This window comes from Lygodium microphyllum, chromosome 9 (assembly GCF_053477565.2).
Source record: "Lygodium microphyllum isolate KBCC chromosome 9, Lygodium_microphyllum_v1.1.10, whole genome shotgun sequence".
NCBI classification, from domain to species: Eukaryota; Viridiplantae; Streptophyta; class Polypodiopsida; order Schizaeales; family Lygodiaceae; genus Lygodium; species Lygodium microphyllum.
The window spans coordinates 141,616,899-141,636,388 of record NC_141143.1 but is presented as its reverse complement, the minus strand read 5'-3'; the positions used below and the strand labels follow the sequence as shown (position 1 = coordinate 141,636,388).

The 19,490-nt window shown below is 40.8% G+C and overlaps 1 pseudogene; it reads right to left on the bottom strand.

The window, feature by feature from the left end:
- Positions 1–2,954: 2,954 nt before the first annotated feature.
- On the bottom strand, positions 2,955–3,569 carry LOC148031657 (uncharacterized; annotated as a pseudogene).
- Between the last annotated feature and the right edge of the window lie 15,921 nt (positions 3,570–19,490).

Genomic DNA, 19,490 nt, shown 5'->3' with positions numbered 1-19,490 from the left:
GATCCCCAAGGGTTTGTTTGTTAACCCTTATGTCCTTGGGTTAGGGTCGTACCCTATTAACCCAACTTAACCAATACCTTAAGTTCTATTAGTAGTAATTATGTTATTCCAAATTAGTGATTGGCCTTTTGCTTCCAAGAAATTTATCTAATCCCCTTATCTTGGTCACTTTTCCCAAGAAAGGTACTATATCAGAACGACTACTCATCCTCTTGTAAGACAAACTTGCGCAAGAATCTGCCAATCTCATTCCGAGGAATTGGCCATTCCCTTGTGATCAAATCACAAGATCATGCGACTCTGCAATTTGTTGTACAGGTGTCGCACCTAATCCATGGGACTATTTTACCCATCGAACGGCGTCTTCTAATCATGGAATCATGATTAGATAGGAAAGAGGGTTAGGGTGTCTTCATATCCATTCCTGATTGCACTAGGCCAACATTGTCGGTCCTAGGGTTCCAATTCAAACCGAGTTTCATCCTTTTAGCGAGCGATCCTTAAGGTAAAAGCCCTAGATCATCTCTCGCAAGTATCTCCTATTGTCCTTACATTTCGTGAATGTGGACAAGTCTTTAGGGTATGAGAGTTTCAGCTTGGAAATAAGAGCGACTAGGTCACATCCTCAATGTGCGAAACCCTAGTTAGCACTTGGGATATGTTGCATCCATTTAATCATTTCTAAGTGAATCCTTTGTGGTTTAGGTGTTTAGGGTAAAACCATTATGATACCATTCTCATAAGCACACGATTCATTGGCTATGAATGATTAGATTTACAAACCCTTGCTTTATCGGCTAAGCTCCAAGCACATGTTAAGTTATGATACAATTACTATTGATCCTTCTAGAACATGCATTCAAGATTCCAACTACTAAGCTTTAGGGTTTTATGTTAAAACGAACCATGCAACCTTTTCCTAATTTTCATTTATGAATGAATTATTCGTATGCTGAATGAGCATTACAAAACCTTTCGTAACTACTTATGTAATTGATTTGAGTTTTATGCCAACTGACTAAAGTTTAATCTACTTCATGCCGCCCTAGAATCATTTCCATGCCTTGCAAATTCCTACGATTGTTAGCAATATTCTTTAATGAATTTTTTTGCAAAGAAAGAGATGTCTAATAATGCAACATGCGATTTTATCTTTCCATGCATAATCTAAGTGTACAACAATAAATTCGGCTTTGTAAAGATGATCATTAGTTGATCTAATTTCGTTACTTTGCAATACATAAAAACAACTTGCTAAGAATGCATAGACGTCTTATGTCCTTCTTTCGCTTGTTTCTTTGAGAAATACAAATGACTGATTTATCAATTTGTGAGTTATTTCCCTGTAGATAGCCAATGTTTTTCAATCATAAAAGTGCATCTTACTTTCGTGAATTAACCATGCATAATTACAATATTACGACGTAAATCAAAAATAGGAAAAAAACCTGGACTTGTGGTGAAATGTCCACATGGATATTAGGAGATGATCCTCCTACGGTTGCGCCTTGTACCTTTTTAGGGGCCATCATGAATTCAACCTTCTTGCATTGGCCGTAGACTTATGATCTTGGCCCGTCTCCCTCGCACATGCAATTCCTTTTTGAGATTCGACTTTCTTGAGCAATACCACCGTCTTTCAGAACCAGGCTTTAGAAATGGAAACTTATGAACTCCCCTTCTTTTTGTAGAAGTTCCGGGAATACAATTGATCTTCACGGAAAGGGGCTTAACCGTCTAGTGTGGGAATCCATAGAAAGGAGAAAAATAGCTTTGTAATATGCAAGGGGGGAAAGGTTGCCTAAATTCTAGGAGTTATAAAGACCCCTTGGAAAGGGTTTATAAAAGTCCCCAGGAAGGGCTTTAAAAGAGCTTATGAGGGGGAAATCCACGGGAATGGCTTTGTGGAAATGCTAAGGGGAGGCTTTGAAAAACCCCGCTATGGTGTCTTTTGGGGAAACCAAGGGGGGGAAAAGGGTTTAATTTCCAGAGTAAGGTGAACTTTAAGGGACTTGGGTGGAACCCCATGGGAAGGGGTGCTTAAATCCTAGGGGTTGGGGGGGGGGGGGGAGGGTTATAAAAACCCGCTTGAGAGGGCAATAGGAAAGGGGGCTTAGAGAGGCCCCCCCCCTTAGAAGTTTCCAAGAAGCTTCTTGGAAGCTTCTGAACTTCTATAACATGGCGTGGGCTTGAGGATGGCGGCCAAACGAAGCAGGCGGTGGCGTTAAATGGCTTCGGACGTTGGCAGCGGCGTAGCACATCAATGCTCTTCAGCTCCTCACCTCCACGGCCTAGTGCAATCTATGATCAAGGAGAGAGAGAGGCGGCGCTCTGACTGGCAACGCCAGCTCTATGCGACAAATCCTCCCTGCTCACGACAGTTCGCAGCTCTCCTCTCTCAAGGTCTGTCACAATCAACACATGACTCTCTCCTTCAGCCCTCTCACTCTCCTTCCTCCACATGGGTTTATATAGGATAGAGACAGGATACCTCTCTCCCCTACGCGGCCAGTTGCATTGCCATTCTTCCTTGCATGAGTCTCACGCGAGTTAGTAATATTTTTCAATGGAAAAATTACATTCTCTCCCCCTTGGAGGAATTGAGATGTCCTCATCTTGAGATAAACTGGGGATATTGATGGTTGAGAGTGCTTTCATCCATCTAAATGGCATCCTCCTCAGGATAATCTTTCCACTGGATGAGGCATTCTCTCAAGCTTCGGGATCTACATATTTGAAGGTAAACAAGATTGTATCAATAGCATGCTTCTATATAAAAGGAAAGAGATATGTGCAGGGATTTCAATAATTATCACATATATAAAACATTTAGAGACAATAAAATATGATTATCAAATGAAATTAGAGACAGTAGAGAACGTGGTGCAAATTAAAGTGTAGAATTAGGGTACAAGAGGCCAAAATAACATCAGGAATCATAGACAATGAAGCTCTCAACCCTCATTTGTTAAGGGTGCTCGTGGAGGTCTACGTCATCCATAATTTACTAGCAATTCATCACCAGCCTGTAATGATCTAATACCATTGACAACTATGTATCTTTGTGCATCCCTACTCATATGTCCTGGTTCATGACTATTCTCACACTCCACAAATGTGCAATTGGTTCTTGCACTCATCCCTCAACTACTAATTAAACCTTGTATGTTTCCTTGAGAGTAAGCTCTTTCATCAACATAGAGTCATTGTCCTTCTGCATGTGTAATCCCTCTATCAGAAAGAGAGGCTGCACTGAGACATAGCCCATAAGTACTCATGCTCTAAATGTTGTGAGTAAGCTGATGCCATGGACCCCATCTATATATAGGTCCACAAAAAGACATAAGGGTGACCTCAGAATGAGGGGGCACATGCAAATCTTGTGCAATAAAGAATCCTCGTCCTGCTCCACTAATGGTAGATGAAGCAATCATGTAGCGATTGCCATAGAAGCTAAAAACCACTCCATCCAAAGGAAGTGATCCTCTCTGCCATCCTTCGTATCGTCTTCGATCATATGTCTGTACTAGAGAATGCAAACCAGTAGGCAACGGATGATCTCCATCCATCTTAGCCTCCAAAGCAAGAAGTAGAGGATGTTAAGAAACCTCGAGCTGCAACAACTGACAAATGACTTGTCTGTGCCATGTGTGAGGGACATGTACACCACTGATAGTGAATTCACCCTTGTCATAAAGTGAATATACCTACATATATAATATGGTTGCATTACATATGGACCTTTGATTTATAGAATAACCAATAATAAAACTAAGGGAGAATAGTCACATACCTTAGGTTGATGTCACTCCTCTGGTGGTGGAGCTTGCTCAAAAATACCATGGGTCATCTCATGTGAAAAGCAATCCCATTGTGGCCTCGGATATGTGCTACGACAATGAGTGCTCTATCATATAATAGACTCATCATGGTAGAAATAATCATAAACAGGTTCATGTGTAGTATTGGAACTTTGTGCACCCCAACCATCACCAATAGGAGGTGGTGGTGCACCCTCTTATTGGTCTGAATCTGATTTTCAAGTACCATAAAAACATGAGACATTTATCAAATGATCAAAGTTAAAAAATCAATTAAAGTTTCAAAACTTTGAAATCTAACAAGTTGTTTGGTATATTCTAACACTTATTGTAATATGAAAAATAAACAGATACTACTGTATGGTAGAGACAAATAAGAGGAGGACAAATACATGCATGGAGACATGGGAATACTTCCACAAGAAGAGACGCATATGCATCAAGTTTCCTTAGCAAAAGTGTGTGCCTTTGCTAACGTATATTAGTATTAATAAAAAACTTTGCTGGATTGATTCTAACTATTCTCTAATCTATGTTATTTTGTTTAGTCAAATTTACATAGGAGGTAGCACGAAAGAGAGTGCAAGCTGGTCAAACATCTAGACTAGGCATGATTAATTATAACTATTCTATAATCTATGTTATTTTTTTAAATCAAATTTACATAGGAGGCAACAGGAAAGAGAGTGATAGCTAGTCACACATCTAGACTAGGCCGGATGGGATGGGATAGATTTATGGCCACATTTGTAAGTATAGGTAGTTTAAATTTTAATTTTCAAAGGTAATACTATTGAATGAAGGAATCAATAAGTGTTTGGATTTATCTTGATGCAGACCAAAGACTATGGTTGTGCACCTACGATGCAGGAGAAGGAGTACGCTGCATACTACGACTACCGCGCTTTGGAGGGGACACTTATTGAATGGAAGAGCAGTATGGCAAGGAAGACATGACAAAGGTAGCTTGATAGGAGGCCTAGGGGTGATTCCGAGAGGCAAAGAGGGGCGGTGGCCAGATCAATGGCCATGGTGGTGACGATCTTGGAGATGGGGGCAATGGTGATGTTCTGAGTGGGGGCAAGGTTGGTGACACTGGTGATGGTGATCATGAGTCTGATACTAGTGACTCGTACAATGATGACTCATATAGTGATCATGCCTAGGGATTTGTTATGTATATTTGAGAATGGGACTTATATATTTGAGGATGTAAGGATGACACTTGTTTTGTATGCTAGCTGTATATAGTCTGTCTATATATAGCGCCCCAAGTCCCCTCTATATATTCCTATCATGTGTGCTCTGTTGACACACTTCTGGGGTTTCACTTCCGGTGTCTCATGTCTCTCTTCCTCCGTTCCTTGTCTCCCTCATGCACTGTTCAACATGGTATCAGAGCTGAAGCCCTGGGCTGCTGCCACTGCTATTGGAGGACGAGCTTTTTAAAGTGGCAAGAAGGTGTGAATCCACTCAAGCAACAGGAGTGTACGAGCCCCCCATGCCAGAAAGGATGCAGAATTTGCTGTTGAAACTGTGAGTCTCTATCTAGGGCTCACTATGCTGAGTAGTAAATCTAGCCAAGCCGCTGTTCAATCTGTGTCTGCAGCTCACTGTGCAGAACAACAAATCTGGCCAAGTTTTTGTTCAATCTGTGTCTATGGCTCACTGTGACAAATAGGAAGTCAGGCGAGTCTTCTAAAACTGACTCAACAGAATTGATTCTAGATCGAATCCTATGGGTAGGACAACCATGTGATGCCCCAAATCATGTGGACAGGGCAGAACACAGTTGCATGATGCCTTGGGCAAGAGCATGAAGTGGCCTAGGAGAGGCAAATGTCATCCAGAAGCTTCACAGTCAAACCATCTCCTCCTCTTTCTCCTGTTGCTGCTGCTTCCTGATGCTTCTTTCTCTTGGGCCAGTCGATGGGTTACCACTTCTGCATCGAGTTCTCAAAGGACCTTGCACGCTGCGCCGTGGCTTTCCTACGGCTCTGCGACCTCATCCATGTCAATGGCACCCTCAGCCTCTCCACTTCAAACATCCAAGCTCCTCGTTTGTCATTGATGACTTCAAATAAGCTTCACAGTCGAACCATCTCCTCCTCTTTCTCTTGGTGTTGTTACTTCCTGATGTTTCTTCCTCTTCGGCCATTCGATGGGTTAGCACATCTACGTCGAGTTCTCAAAGGACCTCGCACGCTCCGCCGTGGCTTTCCTGTGGCTCCGCGACCTCATCCATGTCAACGGCACCCTAAGCCTCTCCTCAGCCTCTCCACTTCAAACATCCCGGGCTCCTGTTTCAACTCCAACATCAAGGCACATGACTTCCACTTTGTGTGTGTCCACCACCGAGACAGAACATGATGATGACTGCTTTGCTAACCGGGAGGCTTGGCCCATAATGCCTGGCCTGTAGACCCTTCACAGAATGGGAGTAAATACGAGCGATGGGAGCAGTATTTCAAAGACCCTTCACAGTGGCTGGACTTGTGGCACCGCAAACGATGCTCCACGTCACCTGATTTTAAGCATAAGACAGAGGGCTATGGGTTGTGGCTAAGTCCAAGGATGTGCTCAGAGTGGGTAACAAAGAGGCTCCATGAAGTGGATGCAAGGAAGGCAGCCTCCATATCTAGTGATACCGATAAAAGAAGGGCCATAGGGCTATGGGTTGTGGCTGAGTCCAAGGATTTTGTTAGATTCAGGGTCAACATATCGTACGAGCATAAGCTCTATTATTACCCTACCTAATCCACTGCACAGGGATGCAGGTCCATGCTTATTTTGACAGCATCCTTATAGCCTTTGGTGGTAAAGGTTGCTAGAATTCTCATAACCAAACGTGGCATTGTAGCAAATGGTCGTGATGCTATAATGGATAGCGATGAGCTTAAAGATTTGGAAACTCTGGATAATACTCATCGGTCGTGAGATGGAGTAGAAAGATTTTGGCAATACCTTCATCTATAACAAATGGAAATTAGGAGGCACCATAAGGCCAACTACGGTTGTGTTAATCTTGAATGAAAGGAGCATATTGCAGCATTGTGGCATTCGGTTTTCAAAGCTCCATGGGAGTGGTGGGATCACACAGAGAGCAAGAAACATTGCAACTATCCAGATTACAAGCAGAAGATAACTGGAGAAGGTCTTTGGATTCATTCTTTCTTGCACCCACCATGGGTAGGAGGTCAGCTTGCAAACATGAGGGTCAAGCCTACACAAGCTGGGAAGTCTTTGAATAAAGGTACTTATAATTTGAACTTGAGTGAGGTGGTTAGCTATATATAGTCTGTCTATATATAGCGCCCCAGTTCCCCTCTATATATTACTATCATGTGTGCTCCGTTGACACACTTTTGGGGTTTCACTTTCGGTGTCTCGTGTCTCTCTTCGTCCGTTCCTTGTCTTCCTAACGCACTGTTCAACATTGTATATGTGAGAATTGATCACCACACACTCTAGACACATGTACATATTTTACTGATGATATATATTGAGGTATGTTCATTGCATCATTGAAGTTTTCTATTGTCAAACAATTAATGATTTGTCTATTGTCTATTTTCTATTGTCTTTTGGAAAGCTAGATAGAGACAAATCAAAATTTTTATCACAATTTAGTGTTTTTCTATGTTACGATCTAATATTAACAAGATTTTCATTTCCATAGTTTCTACAGACACTACAACAAAAAGGCTCCATAGACGCGCTTGTAGATGCAATATTTGAATTGTATTTAAAAATGTCATGTATATTTATTACCGCGTCTACTAGAGCATCTAAAATTTCACATCTACAAGTGCGCTTATAGTGAAAACTACATGCGGATATAGATGCAAAAACAGACACAAATATAGAGGCACCTATTGACACTCTCCGTAAATATATAATCATATTTATAAAAAAGTAGATATATTCATATTCTGTGTCTATAGGGGCGTGTAACTGGGCGTCTAAAAAGGCATGTACTCTGCAATTTTTTGACGATTATAGGCACACATTTTTCCTGCAATTTAGACGCCAAATTGTATGCTTAGGGAAAACAGAGAAAGATTATTATACTGAAAGCAAAAGAAAGTGGAGAGCCAAAGTCCATATATTGATAATAACACATGCTGAAACATTTGTACATATTTTGAAGATTTTTGTACTGAAAACAAAACAATGTAGAACGAAATTTCATATATAAAGATGAAACGTTTTTACATGACGAGTTCTAGTGCTTGTGACCTCAAGCATGGTCATGGTCGCAAGCACTAGTTGAAAGTAATACATATAAAAAATGAAAACTATAAGGCCAAGGGGAGGCATGCATGCATGGTGCTCCTCTACATCTCCTCAAAAGAGGCATCATGGTCGCTACCACCACCGCTGCCAGTGCCGGTGCCGGTGCCACCACCGCTACTGCTAGTCCCCCCTTTGCTATCCTTGACTGCATCAGGGTTCGCCTACACAAAGGATTAAGGTATATAAATACCATTATAAACATTAAATTAGAGTTATCTATACTTTTCATGGCACGATTATATTTCTCATCCGTGATTAGTCCCTCCTCGTAGATATGCTGCCAAGTGGATGCCCGGTTATGACATCGATGGTAGCCTACCTCTCTAGGAGTAGGCATCCTACCAACGATATGATACTACAAAACAATTTTAACATATAACGTATTAGAACACACTACATAATGAATTGAAATAAATTACAAAATTAAATTTAAAAAAATAAATCAAATAATACTTACAAACTCAGTCTCCCATGACTCCCTGCCACCCGATCCATAATGCGACGATCCCATGGTTGCTATCTAGATACGTCGTGCCTCTGCAGGCTGGCGACTTGTCCTTTTCTCTGGTTCTCTCTTCTTGGCCTCTTTCCACTCCCTGTGGTGGCAACTGGATGGTTGTCCGTATCCAGGGTGCCATGCTCTTGTCGTGAGATGGAGTAGAAAGATTTTGGCAATACCTTCATCTATAACAAATGGAAATTAGGAGGCACCATAAGGCCAACTACGGTTGTTTTAATCCTGAATGAAAGGAGCATATTGCAGCATTGTGGCATTCGGTTTTCAAAGCTCCATGGGAGTGGTGGAATCACACACAGAGCAAGAAACATTGCAACTATCCAGATTACAAGCACAAGATAACTGGAGAAGGTCTTTGGATTCATTCTTTCTTGCACCCACCATGGGTAGGAGGTCAGCTTGCAAACATGAGGGTCAAGCCTACACAAGCTGGGAAGTCTTTGAATAAAGGTACTTATAATTTGAACTTGAGCGAGGTGGTTAGCTATATATAGTATGTCTATATATAGCGCCCCAGTTCCCCTCTATATATTACTATCATGTGTGCTCCATTGACACACTTTTGGGGTTTCACTTTCGGTGTCTCGTGTCTCTCTTCCTCCGTTCCTTGTCTCCCTCACGCACTGTTCAACATTGTATATGTGAGAATTGATCACCACACACTCTAGACACATGTACATATTTTACTGATGATATATATTGACATATGTTCATTGCATCATTGAAGTTTTCTATTGTCAAACAATTAATGATTTGTCTATTGTCTATTTTCTATTGTCTTTTGGAAAGCTAGATAGAGACAAATCAAAATTTTTATCACAGTTTAGTGTTTTTCTATGTTAGGATCTAATATTAACAAGATTTTCATTTCCATAGTTTCTACAGACACTACAACAAAAAGGCTCCATAGACGCGCTTGTAGACGCAATATTTGAATTGTATTTAAAAATGTCATGTATATTTATTACCGCGTCTACTAGCGCATCTAAAATTTCACATCTACAAGCGCGCTTATAGTGAAAACTACATGCGGATATAGATGCGAAAACAGACACAAATATAGATGCACCTATTGACACGCTCCGTAAATATATAATCATATTTATAAAAAAGTAGATATATTCATATTCTGTGTCTATAGGGGCGTGTAACTGGGCGTCTAAAAAGGCGTGTACTCTGCAAATTTTTGACGATTATAGACACACATTTTTCTTGCAATTTAGACGCCAAATTGTATGCTTAGGGAAAACAGAGAAAGATTATTATACTGAAAGCAAAAGAAAGTGGAGAGCCAAAGTCCATATATTGATAATAACACATACTGAAACATTTGTACATATTTTGAAGATTTTTGTACTGAAAACAAAACAATGTAGAACGAAATTTCATATATAAAGATGAAACGTTTTTACATGACGAGTTCTAGTGCTTGTGACCTCAAGCATGGTCATGGTCGCAAGCACTAGTTGAAAGTAATACATATCAAAAATGAAAACTATAAGGCCAAGGGGAGGCATGCATGCATGGGGCTCCTCTACATCTCCTCAAAAGAGGCATCATGGTCGCTACCACCACCGCTACCAGTGCCGGTGCCGGTGCCGCCACCGCTACTGCTAGTCCCCCCTTTGCTATCCTTGACTGCATCAAGGTTCGCCTACACAAAGGATTAAGGTATATAAATACCATTATAAACATTAAATTAGAGTTACCTATACTTTTCATGGCACAATTATATTTCTCCTCCGTGATTAGTCCCTCCTCGTAGATATGCTGCCAAGTGGACGCCCGGTTATAACATCGATGGTAGCCTACCTCTCTAGGAGTAGGCATCCTACCAACGATATGATACTACAAAACAATTTTAACATATAACGTATTAGAACACACTACATAATGAATTGAAATAAATTACAAATTTTAATTTAAAAAAATAAATCAAATAATACTTACAAACTCAGTCTCCCATGACTCCCTGCTACCTGATCCATAATGCGACGATCCTATGGTTGCTATCTAGATACGTCGTGCCTCTGCAGGCTGGCGACTTGTCCTTTTCTCTGGTGCTCTCTTCTTGGCCTCTTTCCACTCCCTATGGTGGCAATTGGGTGGTTGTCCGTATCTAGGGTGCCCTGCTCTTGTCTTCACAGTGACTCCTTGGCACGTGTCATAAGGTGAGACCTCTTGTTATGAAGCGCGTTTCTCAGCTTTGACCGTCCCCAATCATTTGAGAATCGTGAATTCTCGGGATTAGGATACCTTCTATGTATTGCCCGTAGCACGTCTTGCCACAAACCACTTTTTTGGTGCTTGAAGGGAATCATAAAATCTTTGTATGTGGTATGCACGACATTCCTCAAGTAGGCTATCACTTCTCTTCCCTGAGGGTTATGCAAGATACCATCAACATCTGTGAGGACAGAGTAGTACATTTGTGGAGGCTCACCTCTCTCATTTATGAGGGTGATCGAGAGCCACCTCCTAGGCAACCCCCACAAAGCCCTCGACCTCCTCGTCCTCCCGCACGACTCTCCCTTCTCCCTCGACGCGGGCACTACTCTCTACCTCACTCGATGCACATGCTTCTGCAGGTGCACGTGCTTCAGTCGATCCATATACTTTAGTTGATCCCTGTGCATTAGCTGATCTATGTGTATGCATAGTGCATGGAGTACCTGTTAGTAGAGGTGTACCAAGGTTTGGTGTTTGTGCGGCAGTGCTAGGCAAAGATGTGATAGGTGTCCTAGACATGACACTAAAATCCTCCTCTGCAGTGGGAGGGCGACCAAGATAACTGGTCATCTCCCCCATGAATTGCTCCTTGTTCGGAAAACCTCTAAAAAAACTACTAACACCTCTTGAAAACTCCGCTAATGTGTTATTCATGTGTTCCAACTTAGGATCAATGCTGGAAGATCCAGGATTCCACGTCTACACAAGCAAAAATCCATTACTACCCTGTGCAGATAAAACATATTACACGATGCGTGTATACCAATGTGTATAACCGCGTATGTTAGCGTGTCTATATACACGTTTAAAAATGCGTCTAGACTGTTAGCTAGACGTGCAAAGTCGGACCATATTTTTCAAATTTGTTATAAAAAACGTGCAAAAAACCTCCATAGATTATCTGAAGCATGTAAAGAGAGAGAGAGAGAGAGAGAGAGAGAGAGAGAGAGAGAGAGAAACAGACAAAGAGGAAGCAAAGAAGATTGAGAGAGAGAAGAAGAACTCACCTTCTTTGCTTGTTCCGATGGGTGGCGGCTAGGTTGCAAGCTCCTTGTCCTCCTTCTCCCTTCCCTTGATAGGTTGCTTGATTCTTCTTCTCTTCCTTGCTGTTTGGCTCTTGTTCTTTACTCTCTGTCTCTTCCTTCCTCCTATCCTCTTTTTACTCTTATTTCCTTCCCTCATTGTCTTCATGAAGTGATAGATAGACATGATTAGTGATGTTGAGCTCGAATTGCAGAAAATGCGCAAAAAATGTAGGAAAGCACTGGTTTGAAAAGAAAGTCACAAAATTTTTTTAAAAAAATTATATTCACATGGCGTTCTGTAAGCACGTGTAATTGTGTGTCTATATGCACAGATAAAACATATTACACGCCCTGATAAATGTGCAATTATAATTAAATTTATTAAAATGCTAGCTTATGGTTGTTTTTGGATCAATATGACTTTCCTAGTCTTTCAATATCAAAATGTTTGTCTCCATGTTGTAAGTATCAAAATATTTAGGGAATATGACATATATACCAAATGAAATCATATATGTCCTTATGATTCAGGTGTAATTATGTCATCATCTTCTACTAGTATGGGACGTGCTGAGTCAACAAACAGTACATCCTCCAGTGAGGATGAGACATTGCGTCTTCATAATCAAGATACTTGGCTACGACAAAAAATCAAATGCATGTGTGATCATTGTCGAAGATGTTTTTTTCGAGCACGTCGAATCACAATGTCACACCTCAGCATGTATGGAGAGTGGGACCAAGAAAAAGACCCAATAAATTTTACTACTTTATTTGCACAAATATTATTGGTCTATATTGCGTCTTCACCATTAAACAAAACCACATTTTTTTAATTGAGCAGGATGCGGTACCACATCCTCAAATGGTCCCTCCAGGGCATCAAGAGGTTGCGAAGCGTCGACGCGAGGAGACAGAGTCCTCAAGTAGAGTAGATACTGATGACGACGATAGCAACCCTCTTCAAATGCCCCATCAAGTTTTGGAGGAAGAGATTTTGGACAACATGGTGCACGATTTATTTTTTCATGAGGTTCGAAGGGAGGGTGCGACTAGAGAGATAGATGACCCGCTACACATAGCATTGAGAATTCCATTGTACGAAGGTTGCACATATTCCATTCTACGTGCATCGCTCGAGATACTAAACTTACAAACCATTTATGGATGGAGCTAGCTTAAATGCATTATTGAAGTATGTATCATTTGATATTAATTCATAAATGCTTCTAGACAATATTCGCGGTTTGTTAACTCTGTTTGTACAATATATGCAGGTTATTGTCACAAATGCTTCCAAATGTAAATAAATCACCAACTAGAAGGAAGCAAGCAAGGCATTTCTTGACATCTCTTGGAGGTCTCGATTACGTTAAAATCCATACATGTGTTAATGATTGCATCTTATTTCATGGGGATCATGCATCTGCATGATAGTGCCCTTTTTGTGGTGAACCAAGATATAACCAGGACATAAAATCAATGGATGTGCCTCATAAGGTTTTGTGATATTTTCCTATTATTCTACGTATTCAACTTATGTTTAAGTGTGAATCTATTGTGAAACTCATGTCATGGCATGCTAGTCACCATTCAAGTGATGAAAAGTGGAGAATTCCTTCAGACACACCACCTTGGCAACACATAGACAATCTGTGGCCTACTTTCAAAGAAGAGCCCAGAAATTTGAGATTTGATCTAAGATTAGATGAAATAAATCCATTTGGCATCAAAAGCACCTCATATAGCGTATGGTCAGTGGTATTGGTGAACTATAATATCCCTCCGTCCATGGCAATAAAAAAAGGACATGTAATGTTGTCCCTTTTGATTCCTGGAAAACACAAAGTAAAAAACATGGACGTTTACTTAGAGCCTTTGATTGAGGAGCTAGAAATGCTATGGAGAGGTGTTGATGTGCAAGATGTGAGTGCATCATTGTTCTCTAGAGATTTCACTTTAAAGGGCATGTTGTTGTGGACCATGCATGACTTTCCAGGCTATGGAGAGTGTTCAGGTAGTTGCGTACTCTATTTTATTCATTCTTACCCTTAATCAAATATATGTCATCATTAACCCACTTGTTTCTACAAGTATAACTACATCACGATATCATGCATATCCAATTTGCGGTTCCTCTCTAGTTTTTTCTAAACCGACACGCTTGAACAAGGTTATCTATGACAATCATCATCATTTTCTTCCTATTGACCACCCCAAATATGCACCCCCCACTAATGGAAAAACTACACAATCTCTGACCATTCAAGATTAGAAGGACACTTGGACACATTCCAATGATCATCCTCCACTCGGCATGAGTCGATAACTAGTTTACTTCTTTTATTTGTCTTTAAAGTACACTCCATTATAAGAACGAGAAATAATATATTGTTTGTGCCTTAGATTCTCTATATTTTTTCGTCTCCCATATTGGACTGAACTCAAGATCAATCACCTGTTGGACCCCATGCATATATTCAAGAATGTTGCCTCTACATTATGGAATCACTTAATCGGGGCTCATGATTTTGTCAATGTAAGGGAGGATTTACGTAGCATTGGACGTATGAGATGAGCTTGGCCATGCATCAAACCCAGAGTAAAGATCGAGTTACCGTGTGCACCTTGGATGTTGTCGAAGACCGAAGAAAAGATGGTGAAGCAGCAGATATGTGGCTTTCGAACTCCCATAGGATATATGAGATGCCTCTGTCAAGATTGTGGGAGAGAAGGAAGGAGTCTCACTTGTAGCTTTCTCACTTACACAATGGGGGAATACACACAAAGCTGGAGGCTGAAAACAATTTTCCTCTTCTTAATGTGTAAGCCAAAAAGAACTCTAGTACAAAGAAATAGAAGAACCCTATATATGGGTCTCAAACCAGACTCAACTAACTAAGGTGGCATACTAACTGAGCCATGAACTAGAATAGATAAGGATAGTTGTCATCCAGCTATTATTCATGGCCGATGTACCAATCGCATCTGTAGCTAACAAGTCAGTGACATAAATGCACAACGGTCTCCCTGGCATATCACGAGTGGAGCTCGATATCTCAACACTCCCCCTCGAGCTCAATCCCAATTCGTGCACACCAAGCACGTCTCTAAACTTGCGCAGCTTCTCTGCGCCCAATGTCTTCGTAAATATGTCAGCTACCTGATCCTCTGTGCTAACATAAACTAGATCAATAAGACCTAGTAAAACCCTCTCCCGCACATAGTGATAATGCACCTCAATGTGCTTTGTTCTAGCATGATAGATTGGGTTATTTTCCAAGTGTATACTACTCATGTTGTCACAATAAATGACAACTGGCCCATTTGTAGGCTGATGCATATCATAAAGTAGCTTATGCAACCAAGCTACCTCACATGTAGCCATTGCTGCGCCCTTGTACTCGGCCTTTGTGCTCGACAAGGCAATTGTAGGCTATTTCTTGCTGCTCCAAGTGACTGCAGCACTCCCAAAAGAGAACACATATCCACTGGTTGAACCTCTATCAGAAATACTACTAGCCCAATCAGCATCAATGTATCCATGCAACTGTATCTGAACCCCAGTCTCATAAAGTAGTCCATACTGCAATGTGGACTTCACATACCTGAGTATGCGTCTAGCCGCATCCAAATGCGGTTTCCTTGGAGCCTGCATAAGCTGACTTACCAATCCAACAGCATAGCTCAAATCTGACCTGGTAATAGTTATATAAATCAAACTTCCTACTATGCGTCTGTACATAGTAGGGTCTTCCAGAAGCTCAGCTGCATCTGTGCTTAGCTTCACATTCTACTCCAAAGGAATTGAAATAGGCTTACAGCCTGTCATCCCATATTTGGATAGCATGTCCAATCCATACTGCCTCTGCAAAATCCGCATCCCACTTGGTGATCTAATCACCTCAATGCCCAAGAAATAATGCAGCTCTTCCAAATCCTTCATCTCAAACTTCTGCTTCAATAGCATTTTCACATGAAGGATATCTTCATCACTGTCACCTGTCATAATCAAATCATCAACATAAATGACAAGTAGCATAATACCTTTCTCTGTTTTTCTCACATAAAGTGAGAAATCTGCCTTGGAAATATGAAAGCCAATAGTGACAAGATACTGCCCTATCTTGTCACACCATGCTCTAGGTGCTTGCTTTAAGCCATACAAGGCTTTCTTCAACCTGCAAACAAACTCAGGATGAACATCATGCACATAATGTGGTGGCTGCTCCCTATAGACCTCTTCTTGCAAATCACCATGCAAGAAGGCATTATTTACATCCATCTGATGTAAAGACCATCCCTTTGATGCAGCCATAGCAATGCCTGCTCTTACAGTTGCCATCCTTGCAACCGAACTGAATGTTTCTTCATAATCAATGCCATATGTTTGTGCATACCCCTTGACTACTAATCTTGCCTTGTATCTATTCACAGAACCATCTGCATTGTGTTTCACCTTATAAACCCACTTACAACTAATTGCATTCTTATATTTAGGCAAAGGTGCCAATTCCCATGTATCATTTGCTTCCAAGGAATCCATTTCTTCATCCATGGCTTTCTCCCATTTTTCTTTTCCCATGGCTTGCTCAAAAGAAGTGGGTTCTAGTTCTTGTATCTCTTTGACCATATAGGCATAGTGAATGGCTGAAAATCCATCATATTTCAGCCTATCCATAGGATACCTAGCTCTGGTAGACCTGCGCAAAGTAGGTTCACTCCCAGGTGCTCTCAAAACATCCCTGGTCATCCTTACTCCAGGTGTAACAATAGAAGGAATACCCAACTCATCATCAATGCTCTGTTCTGAGCCACTGGATTCACCATCCACATAAGAGTGACCTGCATTCACATCAAACATGGGCTGATCTACCTTCTCTTTTCCTTTTCATGATACCTACATACCACTATCTGCATTGCTTTGAGAAGATTCTCCTGATCTCAATCTGCCTGTCCATGGCGAAGAATGTGAACCACTGCTAGAGAACACTCCAGGTCCACTAATATCTTGTGACTGCTGCTGTGAATTCTATGTAGCATTACCATTTTGTGCATCTACATTATCAATCACATTTACTGGTTTATACCAGCTACTCATCTCATCAAAAAAACATCTCTGCTCATTGTAAACTTATGAGTAGAAGGGTTATAGCATCTATACCCTTTTTGTTGCAGAGAGTAACTAATAAAGATGCACTTCTCAGCTTTTGGATCCAACTTGGATCTCAACTCATCTGGCACATGAACATAGGCAATGCAACAAAAAATTTTCAAATGAGAAATATCTGGTTTCCTACCAGTATACCTCTCCTCTGGAGTCATGCCATGTATTGCTGTAGTGGGAGTCCTGTTCATTATGTAGACTGCTGTAGCAACTGCCTCAGCCCAGTAAAAATCTGGCATGTATTTTTTATTGACAATGGCATGAGATACCTCTCTAATATGCATGTTTTTTCTTTCTGCAATTCTATTTTGCTATGGGGTATGACTACATGAATATTGTTGCTTTATGTCATGCTCCTGCAAGAACCTTGCAAACTCATTTGAGAGGTACTCTTCCCCTCCATCTGACCTTAGGCATTTTATTTGCAAGCCTCTTTCTTTTTCAACGATAGCTTTAAGAGTTTTGAAATGCCCAAAAGCTTCACTTTTCTTTTTCATAAAATACACCCAAACTTTTCTGCTATAGTCATCAATAAAAGTGACAAAATAATGATAGCCTCCAATAGATGTAGCTTTAGTAGTCCAGACATCAGAGTGGATTAATTCCAATGGCTTCTTACTCTCTTGAACATGTCTAGGAAATGGTTTCCTTGCCTGTTTTCCAAATTGACAGGCTTCACATACCTTATGCATTTCTGCAACCTTGAATTTAGGCAATCTTGCAACAATATTTTGGGCTTGTATTGATTTAAGTCGTTGTACATTAACATGACCAATGCGTTTATGCCAGATATCAATATCTGCAACTACACCGGTCCCATGTGCAAACATTGCTGCACTCAATTCAGGCATGTCTGCATCCAACGTAAACATTCTGCCCTTCTTCTTTCCTTTTGCTATCAAGCGACCTTTATTTTTCATATCCTCAACAAAGCATCCATGAGAATTAAATTTGACCTACAAGCCCTGCTCAACCATTTGACCAAACAAAAACCAGGTTCTTGGCGATATTCGGGATATGAAATACATCCGACAGGTATTTCTTTTTCCCATCCTGCACAGACAAAGGAATTTTTCCAATCTGCACAATAGGATGTGCAGTATCATCACCAGTCTCCACAAATCTTGGTTTTTCCATTTTCCTTGCATCCTGCATCCATTCTGTATGACCTGTCATGTGGTTTGATGCACCTGAGTCAACATACTACACATCGTTGGTTTCTTCTACACTTGTCACAGAATTGGTCAAATGCTGCATCATAAACAAATGCTCATTTCTATCATCACCTTGTCTACTAGAAGATGCATAATTACCTTGTTGCAATTTTCCATTCATGATGTCATTCTGCTTTTTATAGCAGTCTTTAGCCATATGACCCAATTTACCATAGTGATAGCATTCAACATTGCTGTTTGTATTTTGGCCTCTTTGCCATCCACCACGACCTCTTTGGCTCCCCCTACCTCTAGAGTTACTACATCCTCCTCCATAGGACTGGTATTCTTGAGTTTGCTGCATATTCTGATTTCTACCATGGCCCCCAGATCGGCCTCCTCTACCTCTGTCTCTACCTCTTCTAGCATTTGAGTAGAAGACAGCTTCTTTTGAAGTTCCACTTGAAGAAGATGCACCACCATTTCTCTGCTCCTCAGAAATTAGAAGAGCAATCAACTCCTCAAAATCAGGAAATCTTTCACGCACGAAAATGGATGTTCGGAACTTTGCATAATCCTTTCCTAGACCATTCAAGGTCACACAAACTAAATCATCATCTTCCACTGGCGACCCAATGGAAGCAAGTGCATCTGCAATCTTCTTCACCTTCATGTGGTAGTCATTGATGCTCATACTTTCTCTTTGCACATTGTGCAACTCTTGCTTGAGCTACATTTTCCTAGCTTGTGTATTTGTGCTATACATTTTTGACAAAGTATCCCATGCCTCTTTTGGTGTACTTACATCCTGAATATGCACAATCATAGAGTCTGAAATGCTGATAGACAGCCAGTACATAACTTTCTTGGCTCTCTCATGCCATCCTTTAAATTCCTGCATTTGCTGTTGATTAAGAACATCAGGAAGAACTGGTTCTTCTTCATTTTCTGCAGCGAATTCCCAATATCCTTTTCCATAAGGAAATTCGTCATTATAAACTTCCATGCTTGGAAGTTGTTCTTGTCAAGCTTTTCAGTGACAATCTGTAAAAGATAATCAGACGCCATTACAGAACACTGCAAAAAATTCTGTCACTGCAAAAAACACAACTTCAGCCTCACAAGGGCAAATCTGCAAAACTGACAGAAAGTGGTATTTGACCACACAGTCACTTCCTAGTGATGATTTTGGATCAACAGGCAACAAGGATGATTCTGTAACTCCCAATGTCTCTATGCACATGCATACTATGCAATTTCTACAATAACTTTTCACCGATC